This window comes from Capsicum annuum, chromosome 12 (assembly GCF_002878395.1).
Source record: "Capsicum annuum cultivar UCD-10X-F1 chromosome 12, UCD10Xv1.1, whole genome shotgun sequence".
NCBI classification, from domain to species: domain Eukaryota; kingdom Viridiplantae; phylum Streptophyta; class Magnoliopsida; order Solanales; family Solanaceae; genus Capsicum; species Capsicum annuum.
This window is the reverse complement of record NC_061122.1, coordinates 3,393,920-3,403,923: the sequence shown is the minus strand read 5'-3', so window position 1 is coordinate 3,403,923 and position 10,004 is coordinate 3,393,920. Positions and strand designations below refer to the sequence as shown.

General features: G+C 33.0%; 1 pseudogene; it reads right to left on the bottom strand.

The window, feature by feature from the left end:
* Positions 1–304: 304 nt before the first annotated feature.
* LOC107871709 lies at positions 305–9,754 on the bottom strand (annotated as a pseudogene).
* Positions 9,755–10,004: the final 250 nt, after the last annotated feature.

The following is a 10,004-nucleotide window of genomic DNA, read 5'->3' as shown; positions in this document are numbered from 1 at the left end:
TCAATAACCAAAACAACAAACATCATCAAAACTCCAAGAACAAGAAACCACAAGCATAGCACAACGACTATTTGCACGGACAACAAAAACAAATTAAAGCACACCTTCCAACTACACTTCTACCCTAATATGCGTTCTCCACACCTTCCTATCTAGGGTCATGTCATCGGTAAGCTGTAATTGCTTCATATCCTGTCGAATCACCTCCCTCCAAAAGTCCAAAAACCAACGCCCATCTCTCTTCTCTGCAATTGAATTGTTCTTTCAATCGTAAATTTCCAAGGTAGCTGAAAAAGTCATGGTCCAGCAAAATATTACGGAGTCTTCAACATACTGAATTAGTAAAAATAATGACCAAAAGTGTATTGCTAAAGTTAGAGCATGATCATTACCTTTCGACAAGAAAATAAGAACAAAAGGAAATAGCATTGAAGCATTCATCTGTTAAAAGAAAACCATGATACTTCAAAACGAATATGATAATTGATTGCCGAGGAGAAATCCTAGTCCTTGATTCTCACTGAAAAGGTGCTAACTAGTTAAAGAAACAACATAATTTATTTAAACAAGCTGTTCTAGAGCCAGTTAAATTGTAAAAAGAAGTCGACCATAAGGAAATTTGAGCATGGTTATACATTACTATCGTAAATTCCCCAATTTGTAGCATTATATTTTCATTCGAGAGTTCACTAATTTTCAAATAATTGATTTGGGACTACTAATTGAATTAATGTTGCATGATTCCAGGATCTTGTTTGAGCATAAAAATTTCAACACTTGTTAGTTTTTAACTTACCTTGGTTAATCCAGCATAAATGGAGACGAGATGAAATGTAAATCGCCCATCGATGAGCTCCTGTCAATAGGCGAAACAAAGAGGGAAAAACGGAAGAAAAAATTGATCAGTTTCGGAAGAAGACTTTGCAGCTAACAACAAAAAGAAAACAATTACTTACTATATTCCTGGCAGTTGATGTTGCTGCAAAGTGCATCTACTTGTTGCTGCAATGTGACCTTTGTTTCTTAGAAGAGGAGCAACTGGCTTCATCATGGTGTTCACTATCATCAAATCTGCTCCTCCTTGTCCCAGGGCAATGTTCATCGTTATGTTCATCTTTATACAACAAACGAAATTCATACTTATTTTTTTCGGAGGAAGATAACATGATGTGCCTATAGTCATTTGGTGTTTTTCCATTTGCCTTAGATATATCCCATAAACCAGCAAAAGGTATCACGAAAAAACGAAAACCATAATGTATTTGAGAATATACAGAATGGTTGGATAAGACAAGTTTCTGGGTGATACACGACATCCCATCATCAGATAACGGAATCAAGTGAGCTGTGATGTCCATTAATCTGCCATTGTAACATACAGCAAATCCCAAGAAGCTATCATGTATGTACCAATTCTCAGGCAAATCGACTGGTACACCATCAATTCCCTGGTATGGGAACCATGGCTTCTCATTGAAATGCAAGCTTGTAATCGCTCTAAGCGACAAGGAGTCTGAAGCAGAGATGTCGTGCTGCAATAATGAGAGATTCCGAAATAGCGAATTACAGATCCGATAATTTGTCCAATCTGCTTCTATTGTATCTAATAGAAGTGGAAATTCTGGCAGCCATGTAAACCTCATGCAATGTGATACGTCCAAGCACCGAAGAGCACCAAGTTGGGCTATGCTTCGAGGCAAATGCCCAAAATTATTTCCACTGAGATTCAACTCTTTCAAAGAGGATAAGCATCCAATGTCATCCGGAAGTTCTCCATCTATTAGATTGCAGCAACTGAGATTCAAAGTCTCCAAGTTTTTCATCCCCATGATAAGTTCAAAATTAATCTTCTCGCAATGTGATAAGCCCAAGCACCGAAGAGCACCAAGTTGGGCTAGAGGAAAATGCTCAAAATTATTTCCACTAAGTTGTAACTCTTCCAAAGAATGTAAGCATCCAATGTCTTCCAGAAGTCCTTCATCTACTAGATTGCAGCGACAGAGATTCAAAATTTTCAAGGAGCGTAACCCTTTGTTCACCCGAGGGAACACAAATAACACTCCCTCATTAAATGTGTATTTTTCAAAACTCAAGAATTTAAGCTTGTTCAAGCGGACGATGGAAGATGGAGGTCTTGAAATTAGAGTGAATCTAGCATCAAGCTCCTCCAAGTTTTCTAAATCACCTATCTCTTCCGGCAAGCTTTCCAAGTTTGAAGCAGTCGGACACATTCAGCTTCACCAAACATTTCAACTTGCAAATGCTGCTTGGAAGAGCTACAAGATTTAGCATATGATGCAAATCGAGCTCTCCCTGAGTTAGGTACTGAATAGAAGAGGGCTTCATTTCCCATCACTTCTGGAAATATCTCTAAACTAGAGCAATCCTCCAGATTCAGATATTCAAGAGATTCCCCACTAACATATGGAAACCTCTCAAGGCTTTCACAACGATCCAAACTTAAGTGGATGAGTTTTCTGCAATTTCCCAGGGAATGGTGAACCTCTTTAAGACTCTGACAATACCCCAAATCCAAATGCTCCAAATTTGGCATCCCACTGAAATCTGGTGTCTGCATCAGGTTTTGTGAGTCGCCGAGATTTAGCTTTCGTAGACACGGGAAATGCTGCAATTCAGGACACACAATAACAAATGTTTCTTATTATACATAAAAGGCGTAGTGTTTGTACATAAAAAGGCATAATACAGACATTCAAAGTTCCAACTTTTGTAAAAAAAATAAAAAAATATAACATGAAAAATCAGGTCGCTATAGTGAAATTCCGTTATAACGAGGTGATGTTACAGAGAGGTCTGAGTATATATCTACGTAAAAAAGGTAGTCCGATGCACTAAAGCTACCGCTATGCGCGGTGTAGACACGTGATTTTTGATCTTCCTAGAATTTTAACTTATTTTTCGATATTAAATATTTATTTTTAAAAATAATACAAAAATTTTTAAAAATATTTTTCTTTTTAAATTTTAAACAAATAAGCTAGATCTTTTAGTATTATCTTAATTATATTTATTTTTAGCTATTTTGTAAACTTTTATTGTATTTCCTTAAAAATAAAAATTAATTAGTTATTATTATATTATTTTCATTTGTTATTATTAACTATCTTCTATAAAAATAAAAAAAGAAAAAAAAGAAAATAAAAAATCCCCCCCCCCCACCAAACCCTCCCCAAGAATCCTAGGCTCTTTCAACCACAAAGAAAAATTACGTGCATTCACTATCAGAAACCAGACAGAAAAAGTCAGAGAAAACACAGAGAAAGAAAAGTTAAAAAATATCAAAGATTACAGAGAGGAAATAAAAAGAAAAGTACAAGACTATTAACAAAAGAGCAGAAGAGAAAAGAAAGAGTAGCGAATTGAGTTTCGAGTTTCCGTTTGAACTTTTGGGGATAACGTTCTTGCTTTAGTTTCAATTAATTCTTTACACAGGTTGTCATTAAATTCAGTACAAAAGACGTGTTTATAAGGGTTGTGTCAGTAGGCATAAGAATTCCTCGTCTTGATCTTTTACTTCTAGTGATGAAAGGGTAAAATTGGGTTGATTTATTTATATAGATTGTTGGGTATAGATTGTTTTTCTTTTGGGAAAAAATCAATTGGGGTTTGAAGAAAATTTAATAACTATATTCCTAGTTAGTTGGTTGTTTTTCCTTTGCCAAAATATAATAAAATAATAAATAAGGAAATAATGACAAATTGTGGAATCTCTTTGATGTTTTGGAATTATACAGGAGTAATATGTTGAATTGAAAATTCTAATATTTTTTTTTCCAATCAAATTAGTAAGTGCCATGTTTATCTTAAGGAAATTTCCATGCTTTCGGAAATAAAGCTTTTTGATTTTAAAGAACATTCTTCTAATTTAAATGTTAGTTAACACATTATATTCAAATGTATATGCTTAGTAAATTAGTAATTCAAAACTGATGCAAAATTATACAAGATCGTGTTAATGATTTTAAATTACAGAAGACTACTGGCATTGAAAGTAAAGGATAGTACTCAACGAAAAGATATGGTGGCAAAAAATGCATTGAAATTTGTTGTAAAATGAAATTAGAATGAGGGTAAAATGAATATGTAAAATTGTTCCGAATTTCAAATGGACTAATTAAAGTCTTTAACACTAGACAAATTTTTAGGTATATTAAATAGTCTTTTAACACTAGACAATTTTTTAGGTATATTAAATAGTCGTCTCAATTAAGAATGTGACATACACATCTTTCTGAGATATTTAAAATTCAAGGATGCAACAATGCACCTTGATAAATATTTTTCTAAAATTAAATTTTCACCGATTTATTTAATATAAGACAATAGACAAGTTTTTTCGGTATAATAAAAATGAGCAAATTTAGGCCTTAACATAATTTATAAAAAAATATTTTAAGTCAATAAAAGCGACCGTACTAGAACCACGGGACTCGAGGGGTGCCTCACACCTTTCCCTCGGTCAACAGAATTTCTTACCCGATCTTCTGTTTTTATAGACCAAATACGAGTCATTTTCTTTTGATTAGGTATTCAAAAACATGACTTGGAACACCATAACTCGATTTCAAGTGACGACTCTGTAATAAAATAATTCCTATTCAAAACCGTCACTTTAATTGGAAAAAAGCTTCGACTTCTCCCTTCGGATGAAAAAGGGGTGTGATGCTTCTTTTTGGTTAGTAATTCAAAAAGGTGACTTGGAACCCGATAACTCGATTCCAAGTGGCGACTCTGTAATAAAATAATCCCTATTCAAAACCGTTACTTTAATTGGAAAAACGCTTCGAATCCTCCCTCCGGACGAAAAAGGGGTGTGACACGAGGTGTCCGGAGAAGGACCCCACCACAAGGCTGTATCGTACGTAGCCTTACCTTGCATTAAGGTCAGAGGCTATTTCCAAGGCTTAAACCCGTGACCTCTTGGTCACATGGCAGCAGCTTTACCGGTTACTCCAAAGCCTGACTATATATCTATGTATTTGACCAAAAATAAAAATAAAAATGAATTCAACAATTGTACCTTTGTTTCAAACCATAAATGTCGCAGCAAACCTTCTCTGAGTTCAAGATGAACAAGTGTTTTGGGTTCAAAATCTTCTGGCAACGATTCCCAAGGATATCCAAAAATATGAATCCAAGCCAAGCTGTTGGGCAGGTACTCAATGGCATCATGTGTATCAAATTCGTTGATGCATAATATTTTAAGCCTTTTCATATTTTTCATGACTTCTTTGCTCAAGCGTAGTTTTTTATCGACGCTGTCGTAATAGTGCAGCCAGATTGATTCCACTGCTTTTGACTCCTGATTAAAAAGATCATAGTAGTCCACAAAATGACAACAAGAAGAGGGTAAAATTTACGCAGTCCATACCACTACCTCAAGGTGAGGTAGAGAGGCTGTTTCCGATGGAAACACTGGGGGTTGAAGTTCGAATTGTTTAGCCTACTTACTGTATTGGTCAGCATAACTTCTTCGAAATCTTCAACGTCCCATATTCTGCTTTATTCTCCCTTACCTTTGTGCATTTTCACCACATATCTACCCATATCTTCAGTCAAGTGGTGCATTTCAAGCATATCATATTCAGAGATGAACACAAGAGATTTATCAATTAGGACATCCAATCCGCATTCAGCTCCTTTATCATAGCTCTCGAGTTTTATCATATCTTCTGAAGAAACATGCCATATCCAGGAACATCTTTTGCTCTTCGGGCTCTAACCCATCATAACTTATTTTGAGTTTCTCAACAATTTGTGATGTTGACTTGTCCTTTATTTTATCTACTATTCTTCTCCACTGAGTTGGGTCTTTCCCATGAAACAAAGAACCCCACACCTTGAGGGCTAAAGGAAGGCCTTTAGCGTGATTTACGACCTCCAACGAGAACACCTTAAAACGCTCATCTGGAATTTTATTTTTGAAAGCATGTTGATTGAACAACAACATAGCTTCATCATCAGGTAGTGCAGGCACTTCATATATTTTATCAGCATTGACTATCAATTGTCTGTTTCGAGTTGTTATCACAACTCTGCTGCCACCACCAAACCAATGAAGACCACCTGCTAAATACTCCAAATGATCACTATGATCTATGTCATCAAGCACGATTAGCACCTTCATATAACGAAGTCTTTCCGGAATCATAGACTGCCCCTCGAACTTATTATTGACGTAATTGTGTTCTTTCCTCAACAGTTCAGATAGAAGCATATTTTGTAAAGAATGCAATTGATTCCTTTTTGCATTTTCTTTAACATCTGCAAGAAAACAAGCAGCTTTGAATTGATAAGATAAGTGTGTCAAAGATGGCTCTTGCAATTGTTTGCAAAGAAGATAAAGAATAACCACTCTAGCAAGAGATTTCGTCGACGATCTGCTGAATTTTCTCTGCTTCATTCCTACATAAATAAGAAGATCGATTGTGGAAAATGTGAGAAAATCAAGTATTAGTAAATATGTCATACTGTTAGTGTCCAGGAGGGTACAAACAGTCTTACAGTTAAATGCTAGTACAACCATAATTGTAGCCTAAATCATATTTTCTTTCTATTTTTTCTATATTTTCTTTTTTTTTTTTTGCATTTTCTATGATTCTTTTTTCGTCCTTTTTTATTTATTTGGTCATTTTTTCTCCTTTGATTTGGGACTACTAATTGAATTAATATTGAATGATTCCAGGATCTTATTTGAGCAGAATAATTTACTAATATTTTTATGGATAAATTACATAAAACAACATCTTAAGTATCCTATATTATTTAAAATTTTATTCCACTAAACTAATTACAAAAATCCCTTCTAAATCTCTAAACAAGTTTTTTATCTGATACATAACACACAACTCCTATTTTTAAGCCCTAAATCACGTTGACATTATTGCAGATAAGGAAAAAAACGTGGCTATTAAATCATTAATCATTAGGTAAGTAATAAAAGCTAGCAATAAATTCATCTGCAATTAATCCTCATTGACAAAATTTTAAAAATAAGAAAAAAAAAAGTCGTTGTATGTGCGTTATGGCCATTGGCCGCCGGAAAAATTTCATAAACAATCTCCATTACCGTACTTCTTCATAAGTCTATTGTTGATGTTGCAAAGAGAAAATAAAAAGTTGTGAAAAGAGATCCCAAAAAAGTCGTAGTATGGGTGTTATGGCTATTGGCCGCTAGAAAAATTTCACAAACAACCTCCATTAACGTACTTCTTCATAAGTCTGTTGCTAATATTGCAAAGAGAAAAAAAAATTGCGAAAAGAGACCCATTATCAAAGGTATGATTTTTATGTATCAGATTGATAAATTTCGTCCATATACATTCTATTTATGTATCATAATATACAATGAAACAAACGAAATTGTAAGTATTATTTATGATACATAGATATTTTTTTGACAGAGATACTATATACATTCCGATACACAAAACTATTTCTGACAGAGGTAATCAATGATTTCTGATACATTCAATATATATTTCTTATTCTGATACATAAATATAAAGAAATTAAGTTTTAAATTCGTTTTCTGATACATAGAAAGATATATATATATATATATATATATATATATATATATGTGATATGGGATTTCCCTGATACATCAGATTCTTATAGTATGTTTAATTTTTTTCTGAACGCAGGAAATGAGATATGTTATGATGAACAAGGAATGAACGATTGGAGAAGAAATTAGATTTGGAAGATTATGATTAATGAAGATTGATTTGATTATTCAAATTTCAAATAATGAAGTTGTTGAAGATTTTATGTAACTAAATGAAAAAGATCTTAAATTGAGTGTGTTAATTCCTTAATTGTAGGCACTTTTACCTTTTTTTATCTCCAACTAATTGGTTAGTAATGTATCATAAGCTTATATATTGGGAGATTAAATAATGTATCGTATCTGCAATATAATGTAATTAATATAAAAATTGAGAGAGGATAATTAAATTGCAAAGTCTTGGAATTTATGTTGTTTACCCAATTTTTATACCCTTAAAAAAATACTACTAGTACTAATGATCTCAAAGAAACAATTAGTGGTACTAGTACTTTCTCCACTTTCAAGAAAAAGTAAGGGCATATCATCTTTAGTAGTATATCGTTTCACAAAAAATTAAATGAAACTTTATCCATTTTCATTCCTTTTTCCTTTTTCCTTTTTCACACAGTTTCACTTTAAAGAAATTTCAATGGCTTCTGTACAATACTCACTTTTCATATAAAATTTTACAACAGAAGAGAAAGAAAAACATACAAATTTGAATATTATTTTTAGGTTCTTCAAAAAAATTTCTTCTAAGGGACATAAAGAAAAAATGCACATATATGGTTTTTTTTTTCACTCCAAAAAAATTATTAGAAAATCAAAGAAAATTATTAGATTTATTCAATTCTTATTTTTCACTTCTTCAATTAAAATTCTGAATTTTATTTTAAGGAGAAATAGAGAATCACAAAAAAATATTGAAGAAATTTCCACAGATCTATCTGTGCAGTATTAATTTATTTCTTCAATTACTTGTGAAATTTTTTCTTAAAAAAAATTCTTAACCTAATTACAAATTTGCACTCTGATTTGTTTCAAAAAAATAGTTGTTTAATAAATAAATAAACACGCTTTTGTTGCAAGAATTAATATACAAATATAAAGCAATTAACCACGACTTTGATACCTATGTAAGAGTTAAACAAGATATTGTACAAGATTTGTGTATCTTTCTGTTGCAGCTGCTTCAAGTTACAAATCGAAAGAATTTCTCCAAGTCCTACTTTGATTTACTAAAAAACAAAGACAATATTATATACCACAAACTAAATGTTATTGTGACGTTGATATTTATTTTAGGAAAGAAAATTATTTTGTATGATAGAAACATATAAAAACATTTCTTACTTCTAAATGATAATCAGTTAAATTAGATTGTGCATACAGTATATATGACTAATTTATTTAGTGTTGGTTCTGTTTAACCGACACAAACGTTCAAATTTAAATGGAAATTCTTCGTTTCTTTCTTCATTAAAAGCAATTATGTGTTTTCAACTCACTTGCCACGGATATCACGTCCTTTTAGATTTGCAGCAGCAGTTAGAGCAGTTCTCCATTGTTGAACCTTCTGCATCCCCTCAACATCATCCTTATACTTTAGTTCATATTCCTCAAATGCTTTTGCAAAGTCCCCAGTTTGATTTCGAACATGTGATGGATCCACATCATAGAAGATCGGTATGACTGTTTGTCCATTTTCTTGTTTATTACATTCCATGATCTTCACTAGTTCATTCAAGCACCACCTCGACGTAGCAAAATTCTTTGAGAAAACAACGAGTGCAAATTGAGACACTTCGATAGCTTTAGGGAGTTCTTCTGGAATTGATTCACCATCCTCTATCCTTTTATCATCTAGAAAGGTGTTTATTCCCCGGTTTTCCAAACCTTCGTACAAGTGACATGTAAATGTGTTACGAGTATCTATACCTCTAAAACTTAGAAACACAACATACTTCCATCGAGGACGGTACTGTGAATTACTTGCAATAGAGGAAGAAGAAGCCATGAATGTCTAAAAAAGAGAACACACTGTGTGATAGTTATCAGATGAAGAAATAGAAAGTTGAAATGTTTCCACTATTCTGCAACATAATGAATACGGAAAAGGTATCCAAACTTTGATAAATGGTACAGATATACCTCTCATTATATTTTAAGTACATATATACAGCTTCCATGTAGAAAGAGAGGGTAAGAGATGTGAGAGAAAGTGGACTGAATATAGGCCAACAACAGACGCGTTTGAATAATTTTTGACCGGGTCCGGAGTGGTTTTAAGTTGGGTCGGGTTTGGCTTCAATTTGGGTCGGATTTGGAATGAATTTAGCTGAATTTAGTTAAAAAAAATGCTAGCGAATAGGAAAGCGACACGTGTCCCTCCGTTAGTGATAAAGGTATATTTTTACTTTTTCATTAACGG